Raw genomic sequence first — 18,491 nt, forward strand, 5'->3', positions numbered from 1 at the left:
CGGAGTGAAGGGTCGAATGAATCAACGTCAAACGGATCACGGGACAGGGCGGAGGGAGGCATTCATGAATCTTGAGCAGTTGTGTCAGTCAGATCCCACTCGCCCGGCGAGGGTTTGCTTTGCACTGGGCGAAAGAGCGGCTGGGAGGGCTCTTTGCTCAGGGATACGATTTAGTAGCAGGCAGGTATGGTTGGGCTTGATCCGAAGGGTCTTTTCCAACCTAGGGATTCTATGTCTCAGGGGAGAAGAATGTTAATCTTCACTGATGAGCCAGGTTTTTCCTGCGTGGCCGGAGCTCCCCGGGGGGTTCCCAGCGCAGGGCAGGGAGCAGCACTGGGCGCAGCCTTGCTTTCCCTGTTGTCCCTCCCTCCGACCAACCACAGATTCCCCCCTAACACACATTTTAAATATATATAAATGTATTTATAGCAGTACCAATGCTCATTTTAAAGATACACGTGTATTTATAGCAGTACATCTGGGCTGTGCCTCAGGCTTCCTCCGGAGAGCAGCGGAGCCAACGGGGACAGCGTGCCAGGGTGCTGTGCCCCTGGATCTGATGGGAAGAGCACCTGCTCTGTGCTTGCAGTGGGAATTGTCCTGGGCTGGTAAGGATTTGGCAGCGTTGGATGTGCTAAGCCTCTGGCTGGTGGTGGGGGAAGGCTGGATGTGCAGCTTCTTCCCTGGTTTCCAAGTCGCTCGCCCCGTGGCAACTGAGCAGAGAAAGCATGGAGAGCAGAGGGAATTGTTCGTGAAGGTAAATACAGAGTTTATTCTCACTGCGTGGATAAAAGGTGGGGATTCTGAATGAGGCGGGTTTGTAAGGAAGCGTCTTGTGGCTTATTGGGAATCCACAACCCTGGGAAAGGCGGGACAGGTCCTGCACCCCATGGTTCCCGCAGGTGGGTGGGTTCAGCGGTGAGCCCACGGCTGGATCCAAATGTAAAGCAGAAGCTGGGGGGGAGCTGCTGGTTAACGGTTTATTGAGTGCTCGAAGGGAGGGAAAGCGCAGCAGGTTGCCCCGCGGGCTCCCGGGGCGTCCAGCTCCGGTGCTGCCTTTCTCACTGTGTGCCCAGAGCGGTTCTGCAGCTCCTTCCCCAGGGGTGAACCTCACGTGGAGGAACGGTTGGAGCAGAATGTCCCAAAGGGAGCAAACCCCTGGCTCAGTTTGATCTCTTCCAGGTGAATTTTGCAGCTGAAGGCATTCTGCCACGAAGCAGCTACACCTGAGGATGTGCTGATCTCCATCTGCTGCAGCCGGGTAAGCGTGTGAGGCCAAGGCTTTCCCAGCAGAGCAGGTTCTTGAACTGTTCCGAGCAGTGGAAGGGCAGGAAGGTTGGGTTGTGTCCTCTTGCCCGGTGTTCCTGCCGTGGATGCTGCAGTCCTGCTCTCTCCAGGCTCCTCCGCTGCGATGCACGCTGCCGGCACTTGCACAAGAAAACTTGTTCTGCGTCTTAATCGATGCCCCTTTGCTCCGTGAGTCCACTCGGGAGCTGCGAGTCAGCTTATTATGGAAAAGCCAGGGTTGTGCTGAGCTGCGACGGGACAGAATTGGATGCAGAAACTCAAGTGGAAGATGTTGCGGTGAAGAGAGGCTGTAACACCTCTGGTTGTTCTGCCTCATCCTTCCCGGGGCTGTGGGACCGTGGCTTCTCCAAGGTGTGTCCGGAATGCGTTTAAACAGAGGCCCGTGTTCGTGGGAATGCCCACGGTGTTTATAAACGCGCCGGGGACATTTGTTTGGATACGTGACTGCAAGGTAAGAACTGCTGCAGAGGGGCTGGCGCAGAGAGAGCCGCTCTGCTTTGGTAACTCATTCAGTCTGGCAAAGTCAGACTGTGCCAAACCATCCAGGGTGGGGGAGAGGGGGCTGTGTTTGAGCAGCGTCCCAAGCAGGGGGACAGCGATCGTCCCCATCTCTCAGCAGTGACTTGTCTGGGTTGGTTCCCACCCCCCAAACCACCTCCTGCATCCCGTGGGCGCTGCCAGATGGGGTTTCCAGGCGGCTGCGGTGCCGTGGGACCACCTGCTCGCTCTCGGCAGCTCCCTGCAGAGCCCAGATCCCCAGAGAGCCCCCGCGACCCCTCCATCCCCACCTCCTGCCCCAGGAGATGGAGCGTGTGTGCGGCAGAGGATGCGGTTTCTTGCTTTGAGAGGTCCACGAGAGGAAGGGAGGCTTCGGTAACCTGCGGAAGGATGATGTTTCTCTCCTGCACCGGGCTTTGCTGTGCAGTTTTGGTACAGGGTGACACATAACGAAAGTGTCATTGAGTCTCGTTTTCACTGTACGGAGGTGATGAGCTGAGGCCAAGCCCTGCCGCGATGCCCGAGCATCGTGCAGCATCTCTCCTGCTCCTGGCTCCTCGCGCTGCGATGCTCACCAGCTCTGCTCACTGGGGCTCTCGCGTGCCTTGTGGCTTTCCCCGGGGCTCCTGGCAGAGCTCGCTGTGGTGAAAGTCAGAGAGTCAGAGAATCATTAAGGTTGGAAAAGCCCCCTCAGCTCATCCAGTCCAACCGTCAGCCCAACCCCACCGTGCCAACCAAAGCAGGTCCCCCACAGCCACACCTACATGGGTTTGGAACCCCTCCAGGGGTGGTGACTCCCCCGCTGCCCTGGGCAGCCTCTGCCAGGGCTTCACCACTCTGTCAGTAAAGAGATTTTCCTCAATATCCAATCTGATCCTCCCCTGGTGCAGCTCGAGGCCATTTCCTCACATCCTCTCACTTGTTTCTTGGGAGAAGAGCCCAGCACCCACCTCACCACAACCTCCTTTCCAGCGGTTATAGACAGCGATGAGGTCTCCTCTCAGCCTTCTCTTCTCCAGGCTGAACAGCCCCAGGGCCCTCAGCCGCTCCTCACAACCCCTGTTCTCCAGCCCCTTCTCCAGCTCTGTTCCCTTCTCCAGACACGCTCCAGCGCCTCAATGTCCTTCTTGGAGTGAAGGGCCCAAAGCTGAACCCAGGATTCGAGGTGTGGCCTCACCAGCACAGGAGTGCAGTCCCTTCCCTGCTCCCGCTGGGCTCACCGTGGCAGATCCAAGCCAGGATGCTGGTGACCTTCTCTGCCAGCAGCTTTCCAGCAGCTCTTCCCCAGGCCTGGAGCCGCACGGGGTGGTTGTGTCCCAAGTGCAGAACCTGGTGCTCGGCCCTGTTGAACCTCACCCAAAACCATCATTGATGGAGCAGAAACCGCGGCCGCGTCACCTCCGTGTTTCCCACGTGTGGGTGAGCCGGTTTCTTCTCCCGGGCGGGGGCGAGGGCCCGTGCAGCCACACGCTCTCGCCGCCACGATGCATGCGGAGAGGAGACGATCCCTGGGCATCCTCCCTGTGCCGGAGCCGTCGCCGGCAGCTGCCGAGCTGGAGCATCTCCTGCCGCACAGCTGTGTCAGCCACGCTCCCCCGTGCAGCGACGCAGCCCGGGCCGCGGCCCCGCAGGACCATTAGAAAGAGATTTCTTTACAATCTATAAGAGAATTCACAACTGTGAAGGGCAGACAAAAACATTCTTGAGCCGAGGGGACAATATTGAGTGAGGGGGGAGCGGGATTACTGCAGCGGAGCCCGGGGTCGCCCCGCTTGCACCTGCTGTTTGCTGAAAGGCTGATGCTGAGCAACCAGCAGCTGATGCTGAGGCCCAGTTGTCAGCCTGAATGAAGGGGAAAAAAAGGCTCCGAGCGGGGCTCTCGCCAAAGGAAATGGCAGGCGTCCCATCCGGCAGGCTGGAGGGGGAGCGTCCGCTGCGGGGGGAGAGGACACGGCTCCCCTTCGGCACGGGAAGGTCTGGGCAGCCCTGGAGGTGCAGGAAACGTGGAATCATAGAATCATGGAATGGTTTGGGTCGGAAGGGACCTCCAAGCCCACCCAGTCCCACCCCCTGCCATGGGCAGGGACACCTCCCACTGGATCAGGGGCTCCAAACCCATCCAACCTGGCCTGGAACCCCTCCAGGGATGGGGCAGCCACCACCTCCCTTAGCAGCTTGTTCCAGTGTCTCCTCACTCTCATGGTGAAGAAATTCTTCCTAATGTCCAGTCTAAATCTGCCTCTCCCCAGTTGATACTCATTCCCCTTTGTCCTGTCACCACAGGCCTTTATGAACAGTCCCTCCTCAGCTTTCCTGTAATATCTCGCGTGTCGCAGGTGTCTCCGAGCAAAGGGGATCCCACCTGGAGCCTGTGTCCAGCTCTGGAGTCCTCAGCACAGGGAGGACGCGGAGATGTTGGAGCGAGGGCAGAGGAGGCCACGGAGATGATCCGAGGGCTGAGCAGCTCCTGTCCGAGGCCAGGCTGGGAGAGTTCATCCTGGAGAAGGGAAGGCTGTGGGGAGACCTTATAACAGCTTCCAGGGCTGAAAGGGGCTCCAGGAAAGCACCTGGAGGTGCTCGGAGCCCCTGATCCAGTGGGAGGTGTCCCTGCCCATGGCAGGGAGTGGGACTGGATGGGCTTGGAGGTCCCTTCCAACCCAAACCATTCCATGATAAATTCAAAGTGAATTACCGGATCCAAGCAGGGCTGTGCGCAGAGCGAGGCTGAGCTCAGCCCAGAGCTGACAGCGCGGGCTGTAAAACACATGGGCATCCACTACATTCCGTTCTTGACCGATGCTGAGCAGAGGCTGAGCTCCTCCAGCTGCTTCCCCAGCCCGTGCGCGGGGAAATCCCACTGCCGGACCACCGAGACATCACCTGCTTCTTGAGGAGTCCCAGAGCCCATTAATAGCAGGATTTCGCAAAGCATCATGCCGGGAAGTGTCCAAAATCCCTGTTCCCACACAAATCCACGCTGGAACAGGATGCTGGGATGGAGGGACATTTACGCTGCCCTTGTGCAGCCCCTCCTGTCCCCTCAGCCTCCCCCACACCAGGAGGTTTGGGTTTAAACTCTTATAAAGGGGAGAGGTTTGGGAGGCAAACCCTGACCAGGACGCGAATCCGGCGTCTGTTCCTCGAGATAAAACACTGTTAACAGCACTTTCTCTCCCATCTCCTGTCCTGGCAGTGCCGATCCCTCTCCAGGGATTCCCGTGCCCGTGGAAGCAGCTGAGATCCACCCGGGACCATTTTCTCCCGGAGGAGCCATCGCAGCCCGCAGAGGCACCCACCCTCCTGTATGCTGACTCAGCAACATTTGCAAAACCGGCTGTCACCGGCGCGGAGACGTCTCCCTGCAGCTTTCCACCTGCCCGCTTTTGTTATTAGAAAGCCTTTTTCATCTCTGTGTGCCTGTTTTCTTCCTTGCAGCATTGCCCAGGAGCCACGGGCAGGATCAAGCTCTTTTTGCCCAGCATCCTTTGCACAGACATCCGGAGTAACGAGTGATGGGACGAGAGGAAACGGCCTCAAGTTGCACCAGGGGAGGTTTAAATTGGAAAGGAGGGAAAAATTCTTTACCAAAAGAGCAGCGAAGCCCTGGCGGAGGCTGCCCAGGGTGGTGGTGGAGTCTCCATCCCTGGAGTGGGTCAAACAACGTGTGGCTGTGGCGCTTGGGGACAGGGTTTGGTCGCCACGGTGGGGTTGGGCTGATGGATGGACTGGATGAGCTCAGAGGGCTTTTCCAATCTTAATGATTCTGTGGCTCTAGAACACCAGCAGCCGTGCCCACGCTGGAGCTGCTGCTGGCAGCGCATCGGGTCCCTCCTCCCTCTCCCCTGCTGGAGGTGACCATCTTCGGAGGTGACCGAGCTATTCCCAGAGCAGGAATCCTTCGTCTCCTGCTCTTTGCTGTCTTTGCTCCCCGAGACAGGGGCGCAGTGGAGGAGGCTTTGCTTGGCTGCAGCTCTCCTTGCCAGGCAGAGACCAGATGATGATTAAAAAGCCGATGTGCTACAGCAGAACTTGTGCCAGAGCTGCAAAAAAAAACCCAAAAAGGTGTTTTCCGTGCAGAACTGCCCTGAGTTCAGCCCAATCCCACCTCCAGGCTGTTATTTGCAAGGCCAGGAGTGGCACCGAGCCCCCAAAACGCAGCTGCTTGGAGGCACAGGGTAATCCTGGCACAGCAGCATCCATCAGAGAGCGAGGTGATCTCTTGGAATCCAAGGGAATTGTTAATTCCATGGCAGCGATGGGTTCGCTCAGCTGATTTATTTAACCCTGCCAGGCAAACACCTCACCCATCGGAAGGAACCGAGCAGAAAGGTTAAGGGACTTACCCAGGGTCGTCACACTCGGCTGTAGCCCAGCAGAGCAGTGGAACCCGGGGGCTCGCGAGTCACAGCCGCTTTTAACCCATCCTTCAGGTTAAAACAGGCAGCCTGGTGCTGCTGGAGCTGGAGCTGGTGGCCTAGCACCCACTCTTTGTTCTCTGTGTAATTAAAAAGCTCGTTAATGCTTACTATATTCTCCTCTCTGGGTCCTTCTGCATTGCAATCAGGTCCCCTTCCAGGCTCAGACAGGTTGATCTCCGTACATGTCTCACGGCAAAGCTCCTTCTCCAACATCAAATCATTCGGGTGCTCTCCCCCTGCTGCTCCCCCTTCCCTTCCACCCTCCTGGAGCCCCAGATTCCCAAAGCACACTCTGCAAGCTCAGCCCTGGACCACTACAGGTGCAGCGACACCAAAATCACCCTTGTTTTCTTCTCCCCACCCGACAATCGAGGTGGGACAAAGAGGCAGAAAACCCTCCGAGCTGCCAAAACCAAGGCTGAGCAGGGATCGCGTGCAGGCGGGTCATTAGACCAGTATCTTTAATTGCCGGGTCTCTTATTTTGCCTGTGCCCAAAGAGCTAATCCCAGGTGATTACAATGGACAATGTCATTTAAATCAATTATCTCTCCATTCAGAGCCATCCAGCCTCTCCTTCATTCACTGTACATCCACGAGACCCATAATTTATTCATCCTGCGCTGCACTTAAACATCTGCTCCGGTGCCATGTGAGTTTGGCAAAGCCATTAGCTTTAAAATTTGATGAAACACAGTGCAGGTGGCAAAATCAGGAATTAAGGATTAGAGCAACGGCAAAGCAGGGCTGTGAGCGGGACCTGACCGCGCTCCCCTCGGCTCAGGAAAGCTTGGGGGGGATTTCATGCCCGTCAGGCATGCAAATCATCTATTTTTCCCCAATTTCCCATTTCTGAATGACAGATTGGAGGGATCTTTACATCCTCACTGTGCTCGGGTCGATGCTTAAAGAAGTGAGGTGAGCGTGAAGGTGATCCGAGGGCTGAGCAGCTCCTGTCCGAGGCCAGGCTGGGAGCTGGGGTTGTTCATCCTGGAGAAGAGAAGGCTCCGAGGAGAACTTAGAACAGCTTCCAGGGCTGAAACGGGTGCCAGGAAAGCAATGGAGGGGGCTCTGGATCAGCGAGTGCAGGGACAGGACAAGGGGAATGGTTTGGAGCTGAAAGAGGGGAGAAGGAAATGAGGTCTTGGGGAGAACTGTTTTGCTGTTCAGGTGGGGAGGCCCTGGCCCAGGGTGCCCAGAGCAGTGGTGGCTGCCCCATCCCTGGAGGGGTTCCAGGCCAGGTTGGATGGGGCTTGGAGCCCCTGATCCAGTGGGAGGTGTCCCTGCCCATGGCAGACGGTGGGACTGGATGGGCTTGGAGGTCCCTTCCAACACAAACCATCCCATGAAATCTCAGCACCTTCCGATACCTCCAGGCCCGCCTGGGTCTTAATTTACAATTCAGAATCCATGTCCCCGTGCCTCCGGCACTGTCACTTTGATTGAGTGATTTACAACCTCCCTGGCTAATTGTCAAAGAGCTGTGCTTGACTCAGGGCAGTTTTCCCTTTGGAAAGCGTCTTCTCCTACCTGCGTGGCAGGAACGCGGCTCCGCTGAGCTCGGCCGTCGCATCATTCCCATAGCAACAGCCTGGGCGGCTGCGAAAGGAGAATTATGACTTTGTTCCCCGTTCTGGCATGAGGAGAAGCTGGGCTTTACGGGATTAGGCAGATCCCAGCTCAAACATCCAGGGCAACACTGGAGGGAATAATGAATAGTAATAGCAGAATAAATGGCTTTTGATATCGTGCTCTGTCCAAACAGTGCTAACGACCCACCTCATTTAATCGTGGTCGATGCTGATGGGGTTTCCGTGGTAGGGACAAACCTTTTGGGGGTTTTTTAGTTTGTCAAGGCGTCCACACAAACCAGCATTTGGCACAGCTTCCCGAAATCAATTCCTGACCACTCCAGTCAAGACAATTGAGTCAACCTGAACAGAATCATGGAATCATTAAGGTTGCAAAAGCCCTCTTGGCTCATCCAATCCAACTGCCAGCCCAGTCCCACCGTGCCTGCTAAACCATGGCCCAAAGTGCCATGTCTGCATGTTTTTCAAGCCCCTCCAGGGATGGAGGCTCCACCACTGCCCTGGGCAGCCTCTGCCAGGGCTTCACCACTCTTTCAGTAAAGAAATTTTCCCCGATATCCACTCTAAACCTCTCCTGGCACAACTTGACACCGTTTCCTTTCACCGTATCACATGATCCAACCCAAAACGTTCAGCTCATCACCAGCACTCTGATGCAAGGACCGTTTTGCCCAGAACAGAGGATGGATTGCAAACTGAGTCTCCTCCAACACAACCACCCCAGTGTGGGGTCTCCACCATGGCCTTGGGCTGCCCATTCCAGCCCTTCCCAGTGGTCCAACCCAACCAGTTCGCATGCCATGACCTGATGGGAGCCTTTTTCCCCACAGACTCCGACACTAAGTCAAAGTCTGATGGCTGAACTGCAATCTCGCTCTGGGGAAGAAACCCTCCTCTTTAGATTAATTGTGTTGATAATGAATCACCCTCCGTGCGGAGAGCTTGCGGGTCCCACACACATCCAGCTCCGCTTGCCAGCCCAGAATCCAGCAAAAACTTGCCATAATGGTTTAAAATTCCCTTTTCTTCGGGTACGTTTGTATCTTAGCACAGCAGTAATCTTCACACCACGGGAACACTTCCGACTGGCAGAGCACAAGTCCTCACACGAGTGTCTAACGAGAATAGCGGGGTCAATAACTGCTTTTGCAAGGGCTACAGCAGCCAGGCTGTTGGTTTACGCCTCCTGCCCATCCCAGGGATGCGGGGCAGTGCCTGTGGAAGAACCCATGTCCTTCTTTGCAGCAGCATCCCCATCGCCCTGCGCTCCGTCCTGCGGGGAGATGCTGCCATGAGACATCTGGAAAGGACTTCAACATCAGTGATCGCAGCAGCTCTGGTTTCTCAGCTTTTTGGGAAGCTGCTCTTGCTCCACAGTGTCTCCAGGCAGGGATTTCTCTGGCCTCACAGCGTTCGCTCCCGAGCTCTTTCCCGCAGGCCCTGTCACATTGCCAGCAGGGAACACCTCCACGACACCGGTGCTGATGCTACCCAGGAAAAGTCATGCACTTCTAATGAGCCGAGAAAATCCCCTCAGCGCATCCCTCTGGCTTCTCCCTGGCTTAATCACGGAGCAAACCAGCCCTGTTTCCCCCTCACTTCCCATTATCCCCCCAGAGAAGCCCTTTCCGTGCAGCTGTGCCGCGTTAGCGTCTCGTGTATGAGCATCATGTGCAGCCCTCGTGACGGCTCCTCTGGCTTTTATTGAAGTCACCGTTGATTTTCTCAGGTCACTCGCAGGGAGCCGAGTGCTGCCTGTGGTTTCCTCAAAGCCCAACACATTTCCCACGGAAAAAGAGGCTGGTGAACGAGCAGGATCCCCTGCGCCACTGCTTACAACGTGCTGACTCTGTCAGGTTGTTTAGGAGCATAGAATGGTTTGGGTTGGAAGGGACCTCACAGCCCATCCAGTCCCACCCCCTGCCATGGGCAGGGACACCTCCCACTGGATCAGGGGCTCCGAGCCCCATCCAACCTGGCCTGGAACCCCTCCAGGGATGGGGCAGCCACCACTGCTCTGGGCACCCTGGGCCAGGGCCTCCCCACCTGAACAGGAAATGTTTCTCCCCAAGATTTCATCTCAGTCTCCCCTCTTTCAGCTCAAAACCATTCCCCTCATCCCATCCCTGCCCTCCCTGATCCAGAGCCCCTCCACAGCTCTCCTGGAGCCCCTTTCAGCCCTGGAAGCTGCTCTAAGGTCTCCCCACAGCCTTCCCTTCTCCAGGCTGAACAGCCCCAACTCTCCCAGCCTGGCCTCGGACAGGAGCTGCTCAGCCCTCGGATCATCTCCGTGTGCTCCCTGTGCTGAGCACTCCAGAGCTGGACACAGGCTCCAGGTGGGTCTCTCAGAGCGGAGCAGAGGGGCAGGATCCCCTCCCTCCCTGCTGGTCCCACTGCTCCGGATGCAGCCCAGGACATGGGTGGTTTCTGGGCTGGGAGCGCTCATCTCTGGCTCCTGTGGAGCTTATCCTCCCCCAGCGCCCCAAGTCCTTCTCCTCAGGGCTATTCTCCATCCATTTGGTGACGTTCACTGCTCAGCACCGCCATGGGGGGACAAACCCAGGCTGAGAAAAGCAAAAAGAGGGCAAAAAAGTGAGCAGTGAGCAGAGCCGCAGTGTGGAACTCCCCATGGCCACTGGCCTGGGGCTGGCAGGGAGATCGGACCTGGTTTTCAGGCTCTCCTACGCAGAGAAACCTCGTCCCTGGCTCCCATTACGGACACCTCATTCCAGGCTGTAAAGCTGCAAAGGTTTTACTTTACACACAGGATCAAAATGAATCCTGATGCTGATGCAAGCTTCAAAGCTGTGGAGAAAATGCTGGATGGCCCCTTCCTTTCTTCCTTTCCTTTTTCTCTCTTGTTTTTAACAAACCAGCAATAAGGGGAGATGTGGGGAGGGGAGTCAGAGGAGCCTTTCTGAAGGGCTCTTGCTCCGCACTGGGTGCTCATCCCCGCTGGAATGCATCGGCGCGCGATGCAGGGCCGTGTGCTGATAATAAAAGCCCTGGTGTTTGAACCCAGGGAAGGGACAGAAATGGGAATTGAACTGGAAATCCAGTCTGCCACACCATTATCTCCTGCATTGCCCAAAAAATCCCCAGCCCTTCGCCTTTCCACATTCCTCGTCTTCCCCTCCTCTTCATGTTTGCCTCTCCCTGCCTCCTTTCCCTCTCCCGCTCCTTCCCCCTGCTCAAATCCTCTTCTCTTGCCACTCCTTTCCCTGTGCCCCTCTAATAACGCTCCTGGCCCTCACTTTTCTCTTTCCCTCTTCCTTTTTTCTTGCTATTTCATCCTCCTCTCCTCCATCCCCTCGGGGCGCGGGGTCCCTGCCCACCTGGGGCATTGCTCGCCCTCCGGATCCACCACCATCTCCGACCCAAACGACTTTCCGTGACACCACAGAATCCCCGAGCGCTGCCTGATTTACTTCCCATGCCCAAACAACCCTTCCTCTGCTCCCGACTCTCCTGTTCCGAGCATTTGTTGATTTAAGGCAGCCCCTCAGGGATTCAATTTCTGCGCAGAACGCGAGGATTTAGCCCCGCGGCCGATGTTAATGCTAATAGGATTTGTACAGCTGAACTCCAAGCTTCCCATAAAACTTACTGCCCTGTTGTTAACTCTTCTGCTGCTCAACAGGTACCCGATGTACGGCCACCAAAGGATGGAGGTGCAGATGCTCTCCACCATCTCTATGAGCTTCCAAAGGTGGGTGCTCGACTCCAACTCATCCTTGTGACCCGTGGGATTAGCCAGAGGTTGATAGGTGATGTGCTCTGTGTGTTCCTCCTCCACTGAGAAGCTGTGATGGCCTCAATGAGGCTTTCAGAGTATTTTGGACACCTGCAAAAGCCCACAGAGATGTTGCTCCTTCTTTGTGCCGCTCTGACCTAAAATGATTGAAAATAAGGAATAAAAAAACAACCCTCGGGGCTGGAAACATCTCCAAGTGGGATGCTGGGTGGACCTCACGGTGCCGGGTATCTTTGGGAGCTCGGGGATAAGAGGAGAAGGAAGCATAGAGCAATTTCACATTATATTAACGGATGGTTACAACTCTGAACCAAACCTTTCCAATTTGGAGACGGGGTGGGTACCGCAGGGTTTCCACACGGCTGCCATGGGTGTCCCTCTTCTCTCCGCACTGCAGCAGAGTGGGTGGATGGTTTTGGATGCTTACAGGCATGATCCGGCATTGCCCTGATGAGCCGTGTTGGGAAAACTGGAGCAACCATGTGATGACAGCTGGGAACTCCACCTGGAAGCTCCCCACAAGGCCTCCACTGGAGAGCAGCACCCAGAGCCGCTGGCTGCCGATGGGAAACCCTATGGAATTGGCTGTCCCCCTCAAGCCAAGCCTGTGCTTGTCTCCTGGAGGTGCTTGCTCCTAAATCTTGGCTGCCTTCTCCCTAATCCAAGCCCAAAGGCGCACCCGGGACATTCCCACTCTCCGAAAACCGGGGAACATTTTTGTAAAAGCAGCTTTTTTCGTTTGAAATGTTGGGGTAACACAACACACACCTCTCATCCCCTCTTCCTGGGAAGAAGCGCAGCCGTTCCCACCCTCGCTCCCACCCCTTTTCCATCCCCTCTCCCATCTCCTCTCCCACCCCTTTTCCATCCCCTCTCCCATCCCCTCTCCCATCCCTTCTCCCATCCCTTCTCCCATCCCCTCTCCCATCCCCTCTCCCACCCCTTTTCCATCCCCTCTCCCACCCCTCTCCCATCCCCTCTCCCACCCCTTTTCCATCCCCTCTCCCATCCCCTCTCCCATCCCCTCTCCCATCCCCTCTCCCATCCCCTCTCCCATCCCCTCTCCCATCCCCTCTCCCATCCCCTCTCCCATCCCCTCTCCCATCCCCTCTCCCGCCCCCGCCGGATCCGGTCCCGCCCCTTCCCCTCTTTGTCCCCGCTCTCCCCGCCCCGGTACCGGGACGGCAGCACCTACCGACCCGTCCCCGCATCGCGCACCCTGATACCCGGCACCCCCAGCCCTGCACCCTGGCACCCACCGCCCCTGCACCCCTGCACCCCCAGCCCTGCACCCCCGCACCCCCAGCTCTGCACCCCTGCACCCCCAGCCCTGCACTCCCGCACCCCCAGCCCTGCATCCCCGCACCCCCAGCCCTGCACCCCTGCACCCCCAGCCCTGCATCTCCGCACCCCCAGCTCTACACCCCCGCACCCCCAGCTCTGCACCCCTGCACCCCCAGCCCTGCATCCCCGCACCCCCAGCCCTGCATCCCCTGCACCCCCAGCTCTGCATCCCTGCACACCCAGCTTTGCATCCCCTGCACCCCCAGCCCTGCATCCCCGCACCCCCAGCTCTGCACCCCCAGCCCTGCACCCCCGCACCCCCACCCTGCACCCCTGCACCCCCAGCCCTGCATCCCCGCACCCCCAGCTTTGCATCCCCCCATCCCACACCGTGTCCCCCTCCCAGGCTGTCCCCCCGCCCTGTCCCCTGCGCCACACCCAGCACCCAGCACCCCATCGCCCTGGCACCCACCACACTGCTCCCCCATCCCACACCCTGACGCCCGTCTCCCTCCACCCCATCTCCCCTGCCCCATCCTCCCACCCCCTCAGCCGCATGGGGGTCTTCTCTGGGATACCCCCACCAAACCCATGGAGCTCTTGGTCCCAAGGATTGAGGACAAATTCCCTAGAAGCAGCTTCTGCAGCCTGGCCAGCAGCGATGCCGAACCCTGCTGCAGTCGTCCTTGGTGGTTTTCCAGCGGTGACGACCCCGTTTCAGCCCCTTTCAGCCTCTCCGATGTGGAGTCCAGCTCTCGGCAGCTCCCAGCGTTGCTCCAGAGGCTGCCCAGGGGCTGCTGCTTCACACCCTGCTTTATTGCTGAGCAAAGAGCTGCTCTCGTCTCTTCCCGCAGGAACCTGGCACGGGAGTGGCAAAGACCAAGGTCCAGAGGCTCTGCGGGGCCTCCCCAGCGCACCCCGCTCCGTAGCTGCTCTGACACCTCACGGGGCTTGGCTGCCTACCAGAGGTTCAGGTCTGGACAAGTAACAAGAGCCTGGGGGTTCAGGGGCATTTAGGGTGTACATACTCCTGGTAGGAACCTCCAACCTCTGACACGAACTCTGGACCCCCTAAAATGGTGTTTGTTATAAAATCATGGAATGGGTTGGGTTGGAAGGGACCTCAGAGCCCATCCAATCCCACCCCTGCCATGGTCAGGGACACCTCCCACTGGATCAGGGGCTCCAAGCCCCATCCAACCTGGCCTGGAACCAGGGATGGGGCAGCCCCCACTGCTCTGGTCAGGGCCTCCCCACCTGAACAGCAAAACAGTACTTCCTTACTTCCAGTTTAAATCTCCCCCTTCTTCCAGCTTATAACCATTCCCTCGTCCTATTCATGCACCCCAAGATCCAGAGCCCCTCCCCAGCTGTCCCGGAGCCCCTCTCAGCCCTGGAAGCTGCTCTAAGGTCTCCCCACAGCCTTCCCTTCTCCAGGATGAACAGCCCCAACTCTCCCAGCCTGGCCTTGGACAGGAGCTGCTCCAGCCCTCGGATCATCTCCGTGGCCTCCTCTGCACTTGCTCCAGCAGCTCCGTGTGCTCCCTGTGCTGAGGCTCCAGAGCAGAATCCCCTCTGGTGGCCCTGCTGGTCCCACCTCTTTGGCTGCAGCCCAGGACACGCTGGCAAACACCACCACCCCAGCAGCCCAGCCAGCAAAACGGGTTGGCTCGAAGCAACCGCCCGCGAGCGTGGAGCAGCAGAGGCGTCCCCTCCGCAGTCGTGTTCCCTCTGCCTTTGGCATCGATGGAGAGGAATGGCACGGTTGTGTCCGTGCCGCTGCCGTGCCCACGGGCGGACACCAGCTCCCGTCCACCTGAGGGACACAAAGAGAAGGGGCTGGAGTTTTCACTGGCGATGCAGCTGTTTCCTATGGAAATACAGATCAGCCGAGCTGGTGCCTTTGGGATTTCTCGTTAGTTTTCCTTTATTAGTTCCGTGCAAGAGAAAAACCCGATATTTGGAGTTGTCAACGCGACGAGGGGGTTGTTGCGCTGCTGCAGCCCCCGAGCCCGCGGGCAGCCCCGAGGCAGGGGACGGCTCTGGTGGCTGCAGCCCCGCCAAGCGCAGCATCGCTTGCAGCTGCGCCGCCGCTCGCAGCCCACCGCAACCCCATCCTCAGCGCCGCCGCTCGCAGATGGTCAGATAATTACTGTTTGCTTTCCTATCGTGTCTTTTCGGGACATGTGTTTTGCGTTCAGATTTCTCCAGCCTCCCTGGTTTGGTGAATCACACTTCATAAAATAATGGCTACCCAGGGAACGCGGGGCGGAACGGTTCGTTCTTCCCGTGCCTGTGAATTTGTCGCTCGCACCGCCGCGACCCAGCTCGTAAAGCACAACCCTCGGCTTTAATCCTGATTTTGCAATATATTATGCATACGCCCACACTTCACCTCTCTCCGCGATAACGCTTCAGGATGTTTTTAACTCCTGCCCCTGTGATTTTCTGCTTTAATTTAATCCACGTCTCATTTCCTGGCTGGGCTGGTCCCCACCAAGCTCATCCCAAGTAAAATTCATCATCCCTTTGTTTTCTTTTCTCTCCATCAATAAATTTGGCGTGTATATTCCTCACTAAAACACTTCGAAGTGTGGAGATGAGGGCTGAGATCGAGGAGAAACCATGGCTGCCCCATCCCTGGAGGGGTTCCAGGCCAGGTTGGATGGGGCTCGGAGCCCCTGATCCAGTGGGAGGTGTCCCTGCCCATGGCAGGGGTGGGACTGGGTGGGCTTGGAGGTCCTTTGCCACCCAAACCGGTCTGTGGTTCTGTGATTCTATTAAATAAGAAACACAACACAGCAATCCCCTTTCTTTTGCAGCTCACGTGGGCTGAGCTTCCCTGGCACTGTTGCTTGGTAGACAACAGCGTCTGACACAAACAGCAGCAGTGGGTTTCTTAAAACCAAAATACAACAGAAATGAAACCTTCAGAGCAGTAACGGAGCTAAGAACCTGTGGATGCCTCCCTGGACCACAAACACAGCACTTTGTATTTGCCATTTTGGCAGGCAGGCAATGAGATGGGGTGCGATACCTCCGTGCTGACCCCTCTCGTCGAGCCCAAATGCCTGCTGAGCTCTTCTGATGGAGAAAGGGAAATGCTTCATAGAATCCTGGAATGGTTTGGGTTGGAAGGGACCTCAGAGCCCACCCAGTCCCACCCCTGCCATGGGCAGGGACACCTCCCACTGGATCAGGGGCTCCAAGGCCCATCCAACCTGGCCTGGAACCCCTCCAGGGATGGGGCAGCCACCACTGCTCTGGGCAACCTGGGCCAGGGCCTCCCCACCTGAACAGCAAAACAGTTCTTCTTAAGACCTCATCTCACTTTCCCCTCTTGCAGCTCTCCCCACCCTCCCTGATGCAGAGCCCCTCCGCAGCTTTCCTGGAGACCCTTTCAGCCCTGGAAGCTGCTCTGAGGTCTCCTCACAGCCTTCTCTTCTCCAGGATGAACAGCCCCAACTCTTCATCCAACTAAGCATGAGCGAAAGCCGCTGTTTAAACAGAATCCTCCAAGGAAGCTGCCTGTGTAACCACAGCTGGTACCTAAATACCGACAGCCCGTTTGCTTTTTTGGGGTAATAGAATTCCAAGTTGGTCAATAAAGCTCCTCCAGGGATTCACGTGGCCTTTTGCATTTACCGGGGTAGCCGTGGAGGGGGGAGGAGAAGGGGGGAGCCGCAACACCCAACTCTTTTGCCTCTGAGGGCAGATCAGCACGATTTTTTACACTGAGGAGCGGGGTGGGATAGCTCAGCTGACCGGGATTTTGGGATGCTTGCTTGGTGCCAGCCCTTTCGAGGAGGTGCCTGGGAAAGGTGGGGACCGCAGGGGACACAGCGGATGCACGAAAGTAACGAGGAGTTTCTAGCGCAGCCCTGTCCTGGCAATCCGGCAGAGGCCACGGAAAGATGCGACCGCAGGGATCCTGAGCAGGTGGGATAGGTTTGCAGCCTCTTTGGGAAGGTGGGGGTGGCCACCCTTGCCCTGGCAGCTGCACCTCTCCCTTGCAGCCCAGTCCTTCCCCAGTCCCCATCCAGGAACCAGTTGGTGCGGGAGCCTCCGGACCGCTGCAGGTTGTTGCTTTTAGTGTGCGTGCTGACTCAGTTTAACGCTGTTGCTTAAGCTCCACAGCTGTTCCCAAGCACCCTGTCAGTACTGGAAGCTGCTCTAAGGTCTCCTCAGAACCTTCTCCAAGCTGAACAACTCCAAAACATAGTGACTTGTTTCCCGGAACATTCTCCTACTGAAATCCAGGATGCATTCCTATTCCCACCTCCAGCGCTGGGTAGGTGAGGGGTTTGCTCGCTTCTCCTTCGACACCAAGCAGGTGGTGGGCTCGTAAACACTTCCTTGCATGAGCGGTTTCCCAGTTGAACAGCCGGGAAAGCTGTTCAGCCCTCCGGATTGTATCCCAGTGGTGCTAAAAGAGGGGAGCTGCTGTGGTGGGAAGGGCGGATGTTTCTCACGTTGCCCTTGTGGGCTTCCAGGACCGGAGCTGTGAAGGTTCTGTATTTCAGCTCAGTTCTTTTCTGCTGCATCACCAAGGATGGGGGGTTGTGGTGAGGTTCAGCTGGGCAGGGACTTCTCCCAAGTGAAAGGACGAGAACAAACGGCCTCAAGTTGCGCCAGGGGAGGGTTAGACTGGAGATTAGGGAAAATTCTTTATCAAAAGAGTGGTGAAGCATGTGGCAGGGTCCCCATCCCTGGGGGGTTCCAAAACTGAGTATACGTGGCAGTTTGGGATGTGGTTTAGGAGGGGACGATGGAGGGACAGAGGCAGAGGTGGGACAGGAGGGGGACATTGGGACAAGACGGGGACACTTGGTGAGACCGGAGGGGGAGCACAGGGATGGGGACACTGGGGATGGATGGGGCTGCGAGGTGCTCGGGGGGGACACCGAGGGTGGGGACAATGGGGACATCGGGACAGGACGGGGCTGCCAGGGACCCTGGGAGGGACAGGACGGGGACATCGGGTTGGACTGGAGGGTCGTAGGGGGACCGGATGGGGGCAGTGGGAGCAGCTGGGGCTGTGCGGGGCTCGGGGGGGACCGGAGTTGGGGGTCGGGATGGGGACACTGGGACAGGACAGGGACACCGAGTGGGAGGGACATGGGGTACACGGGACGGGGCCCCCGGCACAGGATGGGGCTGCGAGGGGCGACGGGGGGTGGGGACGACACACCAAGAACGAGAGGAGGAAGCGGCGGAGGGGGGGTCCGGACCTGGGGGTGGGATGGAGGGAGCGGGGACACCGGGACAGAATGGGGACACTGAGGGGGAGAGACATGGGGGACACGAGACGGGGACAGGACGGGGCTGCGAGGGGCTCGGGGATGTGGGGGACAGGACGCGGACCCCGGGACGGGACGGTGCCGCGGGGAGCGGCGGCGGCTGCGAGGGGCGGGGGGGGCGTGTCCTCGCGCAGCGATTGGCCGCCACTGGCCGCGGTGCTGAACGCTGACTGGCTGCCCGGCCGCGGCGCTCACAGCCGATTGGCCGCCCGTCCGCGTTCCTCGCCGCCGATTGGCCGCCCGCCCGCGGTCCTGGGCGCTGATTGGCCCTCTGCCCGCGGTCCTGGGCGCTGATTGGCCCTCCGCCCGCCGCGCCGCGCCCCGATTGGCCGCGGACGA

At 58.0% G+C, this 18,491-nt stretch overlaps 1 long non-coding RNA gene across 1 annotated transcript; it reads left to right on the forward strand.

The window, feature by feature from the left end:
- The first annotated feature begins 1,125 nt into the window (after positions 1-1,125).
- On the forward strand, positions 1,126-7,101 carry LOC128852241 (uncharacterized). Its single transcript, XR_008449962.1, has 3 exons — positions 1,126-1,261; positions 1,398-1,759; positions 5,000-7,101. It is a non-coding gene; the product is annotated as an uncharacterized LOC128852241 (long non-coding RNA).
- The last annotated feature ends 11,390 nt before the right edge of the window (positions 7,102-18,491 follow it).

This window comes from Cuculus canorus, chromosome 5 (assembly GCF_017976375.1).
Source record: "Cuculus canorus isolate bCucCan1 chromosome 5, bCucCan1.pri, whole genome shotgun sequence".
In the NCBI taxonomy this organism is placed as follows: Eukaryota; Metazoa; Chordata; class Aves; order Cuculiformes; family Cuculidae; genus Cuculus; species Cuculus canorus.